Raw genomic sequence first — 12,199 nt, 5'->3', positions numbered from 1 at the left:
GATTTAAAAAGATCCTAAAAAGGTTGTCCAAGTTATCTTATTAGTCATGATATTCAGTTACATATTCCCTTTAAACATGCAATATGGTGATCAACAATAAACAATATAATAACATCAATATTGGAAGCAATTTAATCATAATAACTTATGCGGGAGCATCCTTGAAACATACAAATTATATTGCTATATGATTCTTTTAGTGGCATTTAAGGCTCAATCAACATTTTGGATGAATTCTCTTTGTTATGATGTGGTTTAGGTGAATAAGAGAAATCTTTGTGTCTTAATTTTACAATTGATGGTTGAAGATGAAACATGGAAAAAATGATGAGGAACTTTGCTTAATTTTGAAATCAATGAGATTTTCTCTCTCTACCCATAATCTTTGTGATTATTTCTTTCTTTGTGATTGCTACTTTGTAACCTTTGTGGTTACATCTTAGTCCTAGCATTACTTTGTGTTAGCTTTGATTAAGAACCCCTATTTCATATATCTTGGTGATTGTTGAGATAGGTTTATCTTCTTTTGTTGATTTGAAATTGTTGTTACTTGATTTTTCCCCCTTTTTCTTGGTTATTTCATATCAATAGAGGACTCTCAGACCTTGCTCTTCCACTTCTTCTAGCCTACGTCTCAGCCTTCTAACAGCTGTTTCCCTATTCATATGGCATCTCGACGTGTTGTGGCTGACACACCCACATATCATAACTTTTGATCCGTAACTTGGAATAAGGCATACAATATATCATTAGAAATATTATCAAGTCTAACTTCCAATCCAATTAAAATCAGGTAAAAATCTTTGTATATTTTAAGATATGGCCGTTTTAGTGACAGGGTATCAATTTTAGGCCGAGTTTAATGTTTTGCTCATATCTTCTTCGTTTTAAATCGAAATTGGGCTTATGTTATACCGTCAGAAATATTATTTCAAGGCCTATCCAAACAAATAATATTTGGATCAAAATTATAGGCCAAGAAATCAGTTTAGCTCTGTTTGTGATGTGGACACGAAAAGAGGAAGATAAGTTATGGTTTGGGGAAATGGGCTAAGAAATTAGGTTTGTATATGAAATATGTGGGATTGAATATTGGATTTAAGAACTCCAAATACTAAATACTCAACCCGACCAATAATGGCGGTGAAATTTTGTTCATCATCGGGTTTGGTTTTGGGGAGACATTTTTAGGTCTCTACACATACTTTTTAGAGATATTTACCTGTAATTATGGGATGGAGGAAATACTTTATAACTTTGTGTCATAATATGTTGTATGACATTTTTAACTTCATATGAAAAGGATATTAGAATAATTTCATATACTATTTTGTGTATTTCAATAAATATTTTTTTAACATTCAACTATTGTTTATATGTTGAATGTACAATATTGGTTACATACAGGAGCGGACTACTATAGGGGCTACACGGGACTTGGCCCCTGATAACTTTTGGAAAAATATTTAAAGGCCCAATTTTTAAAAAAAAAGTCTGATTGCTTTGTTTTCCTAGCATAGTCACCAAACAAAATAAGGAAAAAGATTCTCAATTCTTAACAGTGTATTTAGATTAGGGGTGAAAGTTCGGTTTGCAGTTTGGATTGTGCACCAAATCGAATCCAAACCGAAATAATTTGGTTTTTGCTTTTTTGATCCAAATCCAAACCGAATAAGAATACGGTCCAATCCAAACGGAACTGAATTGTCAACATAGAAACCGAATCCAATCCATACACTAAATCTTATAGTTTGATTTTGCAATTTTTATTTAAAGATTAAATTAAAAAGACTCTGAAAATTGACAATACCCAGAAATTTAATTACAAATTATAAATTATTTGCGAGAATGACAATTGAAATTTAAGTTAGCACGCCTCGATTTCTTCAATAACTCTTGGTGTAGTGCTTGCCGAGTTGCTGACCAAGAGGCAATAAGACTAGCGGTGATCAGTACCCTTCGTCAAAGATGTAGATGAAGAAAACAAAATCAAGGGAAACAAAATAGAAGAAAATCGAGGATTAAATGTTAAAGTTAAGATAATAAGGTTGAAAGATGAATGGAGGCTTAAGAGAAAGAAAGAAGAGAGGAGATAGAAAACCTGATAAAGGCGTTTGAAGAGTTTTGGAATATTAGGGTTTTGCTTTTCTTTAGGTGGGATTGGGGATGACTTAAGTTGGTGGGCTTTTGGGCCTAAATTACAAATTATAGCTATATCCGTACATCACTAAAGCATAATTCGGTTTAGTTTAGGTTGTTCGGACCTTAAAAACGAATCCAATCCATATCCAAATTTTTTTATTTTTCCAATCCAATCCAAACCAAATTGAAAAAAAAATCCAAAGCGAATTAATAATTCGATTCGGTTTTAATCCGTATTACTTTCACCCCTAGTTTTGTTAGAGGGATTTGGGAGGAAAGGAAGAGAAGGAAAAGGGAGAGATACAATTTCCTTTGTTTGGATATTAAATTAAGAAAGGAAAGGAAATAGAAGGAAAGGAAATGGGAGGAAAATAATTCATTAATTACCTAAGAGTAAAATCTTTCCAATTTTGAAAATATTTGGAAGGAAAACTTGGTAAAAACAGATGTATTGTAAAAAGACAAATATACCCTTTATTTTCTAACAAAAATCTGAACGTTATTTTTCATAGGATTTTTTTTCTCTCTCCTCTTCTACTATTTTCTTTCTCCTCACGATTTCCCCAATATTTTAGGATTCCAAAATGCAATTTTTTCACCCAATTTCTTGGGTTTGTGGAGTGCGATTTCATTACTAATCAACTCAGACTTGTCATCTCTCTCACGATTTATCTGATTTTTTCGAGGTAAGTGTCAATTTTTAGTTTGATTTTGTTGATTACATATTGTACTGTGATTTTGTGGAGTGCAATTTAGTTGTTTTTTCTTATTTTAATCATGCTTATTAGACTAAAATCCCTCTAGGTTTTTCGATTGTAGTTTTATTTTGTAGTAATACAGGGTTTCCTCTTTCAAGTTTTGTGCTCTGCTATATCGATTCTAATGCTACTGATTTATGCTATTGATTATTTGTATACATTTGAATTAAACTATTTGAAATAGTAGCTATAGTAATATTGAAGTGGAATGTTTAATTTTGTATTAATGTCATGAAAGATGATGTTTTGTGCTCACTGATATTTGCCTTATAATGCTCATGTATCACACCTTTTAAATATTGAATGGTTGATATAATGCTCTAATTGTTGCTCTTTTTCATCTAAATTGCAAAAGTGTTGTTATAAATATTAGAGCATATGAGATGGTTGATGTAGTATTGTGATGAAAGTCATGAAACAATAGTTTACATTCATCAATTGCTATGTTTTGATAAACTTTTGATTTAAAATTGCTTATATTTATAATTTTTATGTTTTTGTTGTTGATATGTTCAAAAATATTTTTATAATTGTTCACATTGCCTTTATATGGAAGGAGATTTTGAGGTTAGTAGAACGGATGTGGTTTCCAATGAGGAATTAAATGTCGAAAATGGGGAATTGACACGGGAAAGAACAAGACGTGGAGTAGTACTTCATGTTGTTGGTTATATTGTGTATGCCATGTGTCTTATCAAGTCATATTACTAAGTAGGAGCTTGGGAAGATTGACATGAAATCATAGCTTAGAAGCCTATATGGTCAGAGAGAGGAGACGTCATGAACTTATGAATGATTTGAAAGTCACTTGAAATAGTCGACAATTGTTTTTATGAGCCCTGAGGCCTTTGTTAAGTTATGTAAAATTTTAAGGGATGGGAAGTATCTAAAGGGTACAAGTCGGGCTTCGGTGGAGGATTAAGTGGCAATATCTTTGCATATTCTTGGTCATAATGCAAGAAATTGCTCATTGAGTGTATTTTTTATGCGTTCTGGTGAAACGGTAAGCCGACATTTCCATAGATTTCTAAATGCTATAATTAAGACGGAAGATCAATTTCTTAAGAAACCTAATGGATTAGAGGAAGTTTCATCGGAAGTTCGTGATGATAGTTAATTTTTCCCCCTTTTCAAGGATTGCATTAGTGCTCTAGATGGAACTCATATTCGTGTGAAAGTTGTTGGTGCCAATGCTTGTAGATTTCGAGGGAGGCAAGGTTATCCATCAAAAAATGTGTTGGTGGCTTGTACTTTTGACCTCAAATTCACTTATGTTTTAGTAGGTTGGAAGGGTTCAGCTTCTGACTCTAAAGAATTTAAGAATGCTCTAAGTAGGTAAGACAAGTTAATTATTCCTCAAGTTAATGGATTAGTATCTTAGTTACCTATTGTTTTATTATTCATAATATTTAAACTGTTCGTAATTATTTATTTATGTAATTAGGTAAGTATTATCTTGGAGATGCCAGCTATATGTTAAAGACTTCTCTTATTACACCTTATAGAGGTGTAAGATATCATCTTAAGGAATACTCGATTCGGAGTCCTGAGAATGCCCAAGAAATATTCAACCATTGTCATGCCTCCTTACAAAATGCAATTAAGAGAGCTTTTGGAGTTCTAAAAAAATGTTTTGGAATTATTAGTGGAACTAATGAGCCTTAATATTCTCTTAAAACCCAAACTAATATTATTTTAGTATATTGCATATATACTTCACAATTTTCTCATGGGATTTGATCCAGATCAAAGCCTTAGTGATGAAGTGGATCGTGAGTTACTAGATGCCGACAATAAGGAGTGTGAGACTTTTTCAAGAGAAGAAGATTCTATAAAAGGGTCTAAAATTTGATATAGTATAGCTAGACAAATGTGAGATGATTATATATTGTAGGGGAAATAACTATATATATATATATATTTTGTTTTTGTTAATTAATACTAGTATTTTTAATTTTGATTCAATTAATGAAAATTCTAAATTGTAGCAATCTTTTTGCTCTTTACAAAATGTTATGTTTGTCTATTTATTGTGAGCAGAAAGGCATCCACTTCTCTTCGATGGACTTTACACATTGACAAGGTCTTTCTTGATGCTTGGATCGCTAAGGAGATTAATGGAAATAGATTTGATGGTCAGTTCACTTTAAAGGCGTAAGAAAATGTTGTTAAAGAATGTACTGAAAACTTGAATCATCTTTTTACCAAAGAGCATTTGAAGAATCGGCTTAAGACGATAAAAAGTAATTTCAATGATGTTTATGATCTTTTCAATGCTAGTGGTTGGGGTTGGAATAAAGAAACTTAAATGTTTGAGAAAGCAGATGAAGTTTGGGATGACTTGATTGAGGTACTATTTTTGTCCATGCTGTTTTTGTTGCTTTTGTAGTTGTAATGTTGTTGGAATATTGTATTGCTACTGTTTACTGTAATTACAACTGCTTTGCTGAATTTATTGCTGTAACTGCTTCTATTTTGCCATAATTGTTGCTGTAATGCTGCTGTAATACTGTATTTGTTGCTGTAATGCTGGAATAGTAGTTGTAATGCTGCTGTAATGCTGAAATTGTTGTTGTAATGCTGCTGTAATGTTAAAACTGCTGTTTTAATGCTGAAATTGTTGTTGTAATGTTGTTGTAATGCTGAAATTTTTCTGTAATGATGCTATAAACCTAAAATAGATGTTGTAATGCTGAAATTGTTGCTGTCATGTTGCTGTAATGCTGAAATTATTGCTACAATGCAGCTGTAATGCTAAAATTGTTGTAATGCTGAAATTGTTGCTATAATGCTGAAATTGTTGCTGTAATATTGTTGTAATGCTAAAATTGTGGTCGTAATGTTGCTGTAATTTTTTCTATAGCAAAAACCAGATGCTGCTACGTGGAAAACAACTCGATTTCGTCATTATGATGTACTATTGAAGCTTTTTTCCAAGGATAGGGCAACAAGTGAAATTTCTAGAATTATAAAGGAGAAAAAAAAATAAAGGCTATGAATGAATCAAGCTACGAGAAGAAGGATGAAAGCATTGGAGAAGATCAACCAAGCGAATCTGCCGATTCTTCAAATTGAAAAGGGAAGAAAAGAAAATCAGAGGAAGTGTTTCAAAATGAGCTCCTATTCATAAAAGGAGGGTTGGACAATGTGGCTCAAGCTCATTGAGAGGGAAGTGTAATTGTTGAGAGAGCTCGTGCTCAAGTGTATTCACCACAGAGAGTTTTTGAAGCGTTATCAAAGATGGATATTGACTCGTTAACTCGTCGCAAAACCTATAGGTTCTTAATGATAGGAATGATGTCCTTCGAACAAGTGTATTAATTCGATAGGGGGTTTGAAATTATTAGAAAGCTAATTAATCAGTGATGTCAAGTGATTGGAATGCCTAGTTGGAGGCCGAATCCAATCAGTAATATTAATGTATAATTAATATTACAGCTTAATCTTGACTGAACCCTACAGGTTACACCCAATCAAGTAACCGATCCGTGACGACGAATTAATCCGAAAGGAATTAATGAGTCATTAGAGTATTATGAGCAAACACGTCGGATATCGAGCTAGGAGCATCGAAACCAAGCATCTCAAGTCGAGTCGGATTTATGAAACGACGCGACGGTAAAATCAAGCAATCAACAAATAGTAAATACCTCTAACATCTGAAGGCCCCGAGCAAACCGGGTGCTAGGGGCATGGCTGCTAGCATGGACGCCGCTCCAAGTCGAGCCTTGCTAGCTGCTGCTAGCGATACGCGAAGCATCTCGCGCCCAGCAGCCCGCAAGCATGAGGAGCGTGCTGGGATGAGGTAGTAGGCGCGCACCAAGCTTGCAGGCCAAGCCAAGGGGGCCAGGCCGCCAACGAGGCAGCCTTGGCGCCCTAGGCTAGGCGGGCCTGCTGGCGCGCGTGGATAGGGTTGAGCTTTTAGGTGAGGCGGTTTGTGAGTATGCGTGGGGAGGAAGGAAATGGTCCCTTTTCCTTGGTGGTCCTTACCTACTCCTTCTCTCTTGCTATGCCACTTGTTGATTCTTGATTGCTTTGCATTTTTCTTTCGATTTTTGATTTAAGTTAAAATAGAAAAAGGGATTTTACCAACTCTCCCACATTTATGGGAGAGTGGAATGTTCATTGGATTTTCTCTATAAATACCAAGCTTTGGGATTTGAGAAAATTCACTTTGAGTTGTGAGCTTGAAAGTATCACCAAAAGCATGAACACTTTCGCTCAAGCACGCTTCGAGGGTAAAATCGTCTTTCTCTCTCTTTATTAATAATGTAATTAATTATGTCATTAATTAATATGCTTGTTTAAGTTACATTTATTTATGTGCGGGTCTTGGGGTCGGGTTTTGATTCCGCGTGGTGTTGGACATCACGAATGACGCGGGTGAAACCTAGGTCATTGATTACTAAGATTCCCCAATCAAAACCAAATTTATAAATCCAAACCCAACCTTAAGTATAGGGGTAAGTCCGGGTCGAACCCAAGGGAATGTGGTATATGCTAAAGTCTCTAGCTAAGCTATTCCGAAACCTAGGTGAGGGTTGGTCTAGCAAACTAAACAACGCAATTAAATGAATACGAGAATGATATAAAGGATGCTAGGGAATTAGGATCCACATGCACTCATGACAATCACACTAATTGGGCAAGATATCAACCAATCAAACTATGTGAGGGAAAGCAACAAATGCAATCAAAATCACTTAAAGAGCTATTTCCTAGGGTCAAGCTAGATGTCTCTACAAATGACTTCAAAGGAAAATCGCAAAACAAGATCAATCGATAGTTTCTAAATCAATTTTTCGTATCAATGAAAACTATTATGCAATCTAGCTTGATAGTTAAGGTTGATCACTCCTCAAGATATCAAATACATGCAGAAATTTTACCAACCAATTTAATCACAATGATGATCAATCAAAAATCCCCCAATTAGCCATGAATTATCACTCATGCATGCTTCACCATATCCCTAACAAGTAATCTACTCACTGCACATTGCAAATTTGAATAACAAAACTAAACTAATCACAATTTTCATCATCAACATTGTATTCAAAATATGCTCAAACTTATCAAAAATCAAATTAAAAAAACAAGTAATTCAATCAAATCCAAATGAAACATAAAATTGCATTAAAGAGTAAAGACTTCTAACAAAACTTTGATTAAAATCAAAGAGGAAGAAGATTGAAAGTAGCATTCATCAAATTCACCAAGTTTCTCTCTCTAAAATCTAAAAACAAAAGTTTTCCCAATTTGAGCTCCTCTCTCTAAAATTCCAATCAAAATCTAATTCTAAGCTAAATCAAAACTCATTCTCCCTCTAGAAATGAAGAAATTCTATATATAGTAAAACTAACAATGGAAGAGTTGAACGTCCAAAAAGAACCCCAAATGACACGGCCTCTCCTTCACAAGCGCGACCACTCAAAAATGGGTATGGAACAGGATAAGATGAGGTGCGCGGCCACACCTCACACCTATGCGGCCGCGCACAGGGCCTGCGCACCCGCTCTGTACTCGTGCGCGCCCGTGCCTGGGAGCAGGGCACTTCCCTCTCGTGCGGTCGTTGATGCTCCCGTGCGCTCCACTTGATACATGTTGGGGGAGGCAGTCACTAGAGGCCTTCACGGTGGGTTCAACACCGATTTTGATGTCCACGCAGCATGAGAGCGTGGCCTTGAAGACTTGGCTTTTGCACTCCTTCACTTTTGAGCTTCAAGAGGAGGAACTGGCTTACACCTTTAGCTTTGCAAATCCCAAGAGAAGGTCATTTGGATCCTTAGACGTCTCCAATTCCCTGAAATTCAAGAAAGGCATACAAATAAAAGAGAAAAAGCAAAATAAACCAAGAAATGCAAGAAAATGGGAAAACAACTAAAGAAAACACAAAGTAGACGAATATCAAATAAAACTAAAGAAAAGGAGATAAAAGAGACATAAAAACAATGAAAATTTATCCTAAAAGAGGCTAAATGTGTGCCATAAATGACACTCATCAAACTCCCCAAGCTAGACTTTTGCTCGTTCTCGAGAAAAACAAAAGCAAGAAGAAATAGGATGAAAAACTTATTCAAACTAAGAAAAGGGAAGAAAAAGATAAGAATGTACACTTAGACTCACTTTCGTAGGAATCACGGTTGTTTTTAGGTACAACAAGCCCTTTGAACCCCAAAGTCGCCAATGAGGACGAGTGAGGTCTCGTAAGGGTATCCTAAGAGTTTGACCCATAACTCTTGACGGTAAATAAAATGAGGCAAATCATTGAAAGAAAGTAAAATCAAAGATTCTAACAAATAGCTTTTGAAATGGACTTTTACAAATGATCAAATGCAATTGAATAAACAACTTTCTATACAATAAGGGTATACATGTTCCAAGATATCCAAGGCTGATTGAAACATAAGATATGCTAAGCATAGAGAACTAATGAGACACAATTCACTTTCATCCCAAACAATCTTACCACGTTCTCCCAACTAGCTTCAAATCCACCTTTAGTGAGCATCTCATTGGTTCCTCGAAGGAACCGGAAAAGAAAAAGATTTAACGCTACTCGACATTTCGACTATTGCACACCGCTCTATAGGCTTGACCCACATCTCCCTCCACCGACTTGTGACTCAACCACAAAGGTCAAAAGGTCTTGAAAAGGGTTGTAATGTAAGGGCGAAAAGGATGAAGGTAGGCTAAAATTTGAAATTTGGTGGTATACCTAAATTGTGAAGCAAAGATTGGCCAAATCTCAACATCAAAACCAAGTAATCACCAAAAAAAAACACCAACAGCGCCAAGCTTATTCAAAGCCAAAATCACAATCATATATACAAAAAGCGTAAGAACGATTCCCCCCAAGCCAAAATAAAGCATTGTCCTCAATGCTTAGGGAGAAAACACTCACATCAAAATATTTTTGAACTTTTTCATTTTTCACATTTTTTCACTTTTGCCAAAGCTTTTGAATTTGCTTTGCTTTTTTCTCATTTTTTCATTTTTTCACTTTATTACATTGTCCTCGCCACTTTTAACTATGGATGGCTTTTTCAACTTGGCATTTGCCTTTTATTCACAAGATATTTACAATACAAACTTGCTTACATTAAAAGAACCAAATAATTTATTTCATTCACCAAAACTTCAACAATAAAGACCAAATGCTTCACAAAAACCAAAGATGGGAACAAGAATGAAATAAAAGGCTCAAAAGCTAAAGATATGGTTGGAAAAGAAAGGTATAAGGCTCAAATGGTTAGCAAGGAAGCAAATGTAAACCCAAAACAAAGAAAAGAAAACTATCCTAGAAAAGTAAAAATTACCACCCCGAAAAGATGCCTTTGTCCTTTCTAAATGGCTCGGTCGCGATCTTGGGAGATGAAAGTCAAATTCTAGATAAAGCATATAATAGTCAAGGATCCATGTGTCTCTCAATCAAGAATTGTTGAAAGCAAGAAGAATTAAAACCTCACACGGTTGTAGAAAAAACTCACTATTAGCGTCAAATCCACTAAAGGGAGCAACTCCTTCTTACCACAAACCAATGAAATCTGGCTACAAGGCCCCAAAAGGTCTAAACCTCTACCTTAGCAAACCCTATCCTAGAATCAACCAAAGATACTCTCAAAACATGCACATCGATATGACATAGGAAATTATTCATTCAAATGCAAAGGCTCGGATGGATTATGTCCAAATACAAAAGCTAAACAACTAAAAAGATGAAAACAAAGCCTCAAAATCTTTTTGTCTTTTTCATTTTTGGTTGAAAAATAGAAAACAAAAGGGTAAAATAAGAGAAAGAAAAGGGAAGTAAAAGAGAAACAAATGCGAAAGAATGCATGCAAGACATGTAAAACCCAATCGACATACAAGCGGTCATTCGGCAACATCGCCAATGACCCAAAACACTCTATGGTGGTACAAGGAAAGAATCCTCGAACAATAAACTCATCCTAGACTAAACTTAAACTAAGCAAACAAGAAAGTAAAAGTAAAAGGAAAAGAAGAAATATAAAGATCTCACCGGGAACTCCAAGCAATGCTAATGAAGAAAAATAAGAAGAAGCATAAACCGTCACAATACTCCAAAAGCAAAAGCAAGGATAACATTCCAATTGAGAAATAAAATACTATATACAAAGAAAAAATGTTAGTAACTTCCACACAAAAACTCGAAATATCTAAACTGAGACAGAAATGATCATAGAATTAGAGAGACAGTGAAAATAATAGAGAAAAACTCATCCAACCAGAAAACAATCAATCAGCAGGAAAACAACGATCAATCAACAGACCAATATCATATCATCATCATTAGAAAACAGCCTCATCAGAAAGAAATCATCATCATAAATCATCAGCAGAAATGGGATGGAAACTCAAAGACGGAACCGCAGTGAACCATAGAAGCAAAGGGGAGACCAAAGTAGCACAACAAATCATAAGAATACTCCCCCAAGCCTAAAGTGAGCTACCCCCCCCCCCCCCCCCCAAGCTAAAACCTAGCAACAAGCAGGCAAAAGAACAATATCAATGCAAAACAAGCATAAAAGGGAGGGTAGACAATATGGTATCACTCGCCTCTATGGTAAGGGGTAGAATGGGTACTCCCCTCACTAACCTCAGAAAAGACTTGGCTAACAACATCATCGACCACCATCGGGCCTTTACCTCTCAACCTACTTTCTCTCTGAGCCTTATCCCTAGCAAAATAGTAAGACCAATCATCAAGAGTCGGCTTACCCGATAGCCCCCACCGACCAAAGGTTTTGGGATTAGAGAAGGGGTTTGGGTTAGCCGGGTCATAGGTAAAATCACAACCTCCGGGCCTCTTAGTGGTCCCTTTAACTGCATTGGGGGACACATGGGACCCAACCCAATAAGGGTAGCACAAAGAAGGCCCTTGGTCTAGATCATATGGGACTCATTGGGGTACGGGTCCTTGTTGGACCGGGAGGTAGGAGTAATTCAAATAAGGCTCAATCTCCCCTCTCCCCACATGCAAGTCATAGATTTGTTTAGAATGATAGTCATATCCTAGCACAAAGTCATTTCCCAAAGGGGAAGAATTCAACACATTGTCAATGGAATCAATTTTTGCATGCAAAATAGACAAATCACATTGAGATGTAGAAGATGAAGAGGAAGAGATCATAGGAGTACCTCCCTAGGACACCGGGGGAAAATCATGAGAGAGAGTATGAACGGGAACACATGGGTTGATGCAAAAGTTGGGCGGAGAGTCCGCTTGAGAGAAGGATCAATAGGCCATTTGTTGGACCGCCAAGGAAAAGGAGTGC

The 12,199-nt window shown here is 35.8% G+C and overlaps 1 long non-coding RNA gene across 1 annotated transcript; it reads left to right on the top strand.

The window, feature by feature from the left end:
- Positions 1 to 2,691: 2,691 nt before the first annotated feature.
- On the top strand, positions 2,692 to 6,280 carry LOC145587680 (uncharacterized). Its single transcript, XR_014101360.1, has 3 exons — positions 2,692 to 2,828; positions 4,941 to 5,250; positions 5,764 to 6,280. It is a non-coding gene; the product is annotated as an uncharacterized LOC145587680 (long non-coding RNA).
- Positions 6,281 to 12,199: the final 5,919 nt, after the last annotated feature.

The sequence above is a fragment of the Chenopodium album genome, chromosome 17, assembly GCF_948465745.1.
Source record: "Chenopodium album chromosome 17, dcCheAlbu1.1, whole genome shotgun sequence".
Classification (NCBI taxonomy): Eukaryota; Viridiplantae; Streptophyta; class Magnoliopsida; order Caryophyllales; family Amaranthaceae; genus Chenopodium; species Chenopodium album.
This window is presented reverse-complemented; position numbering and strand designations above follow the sequence as displayed.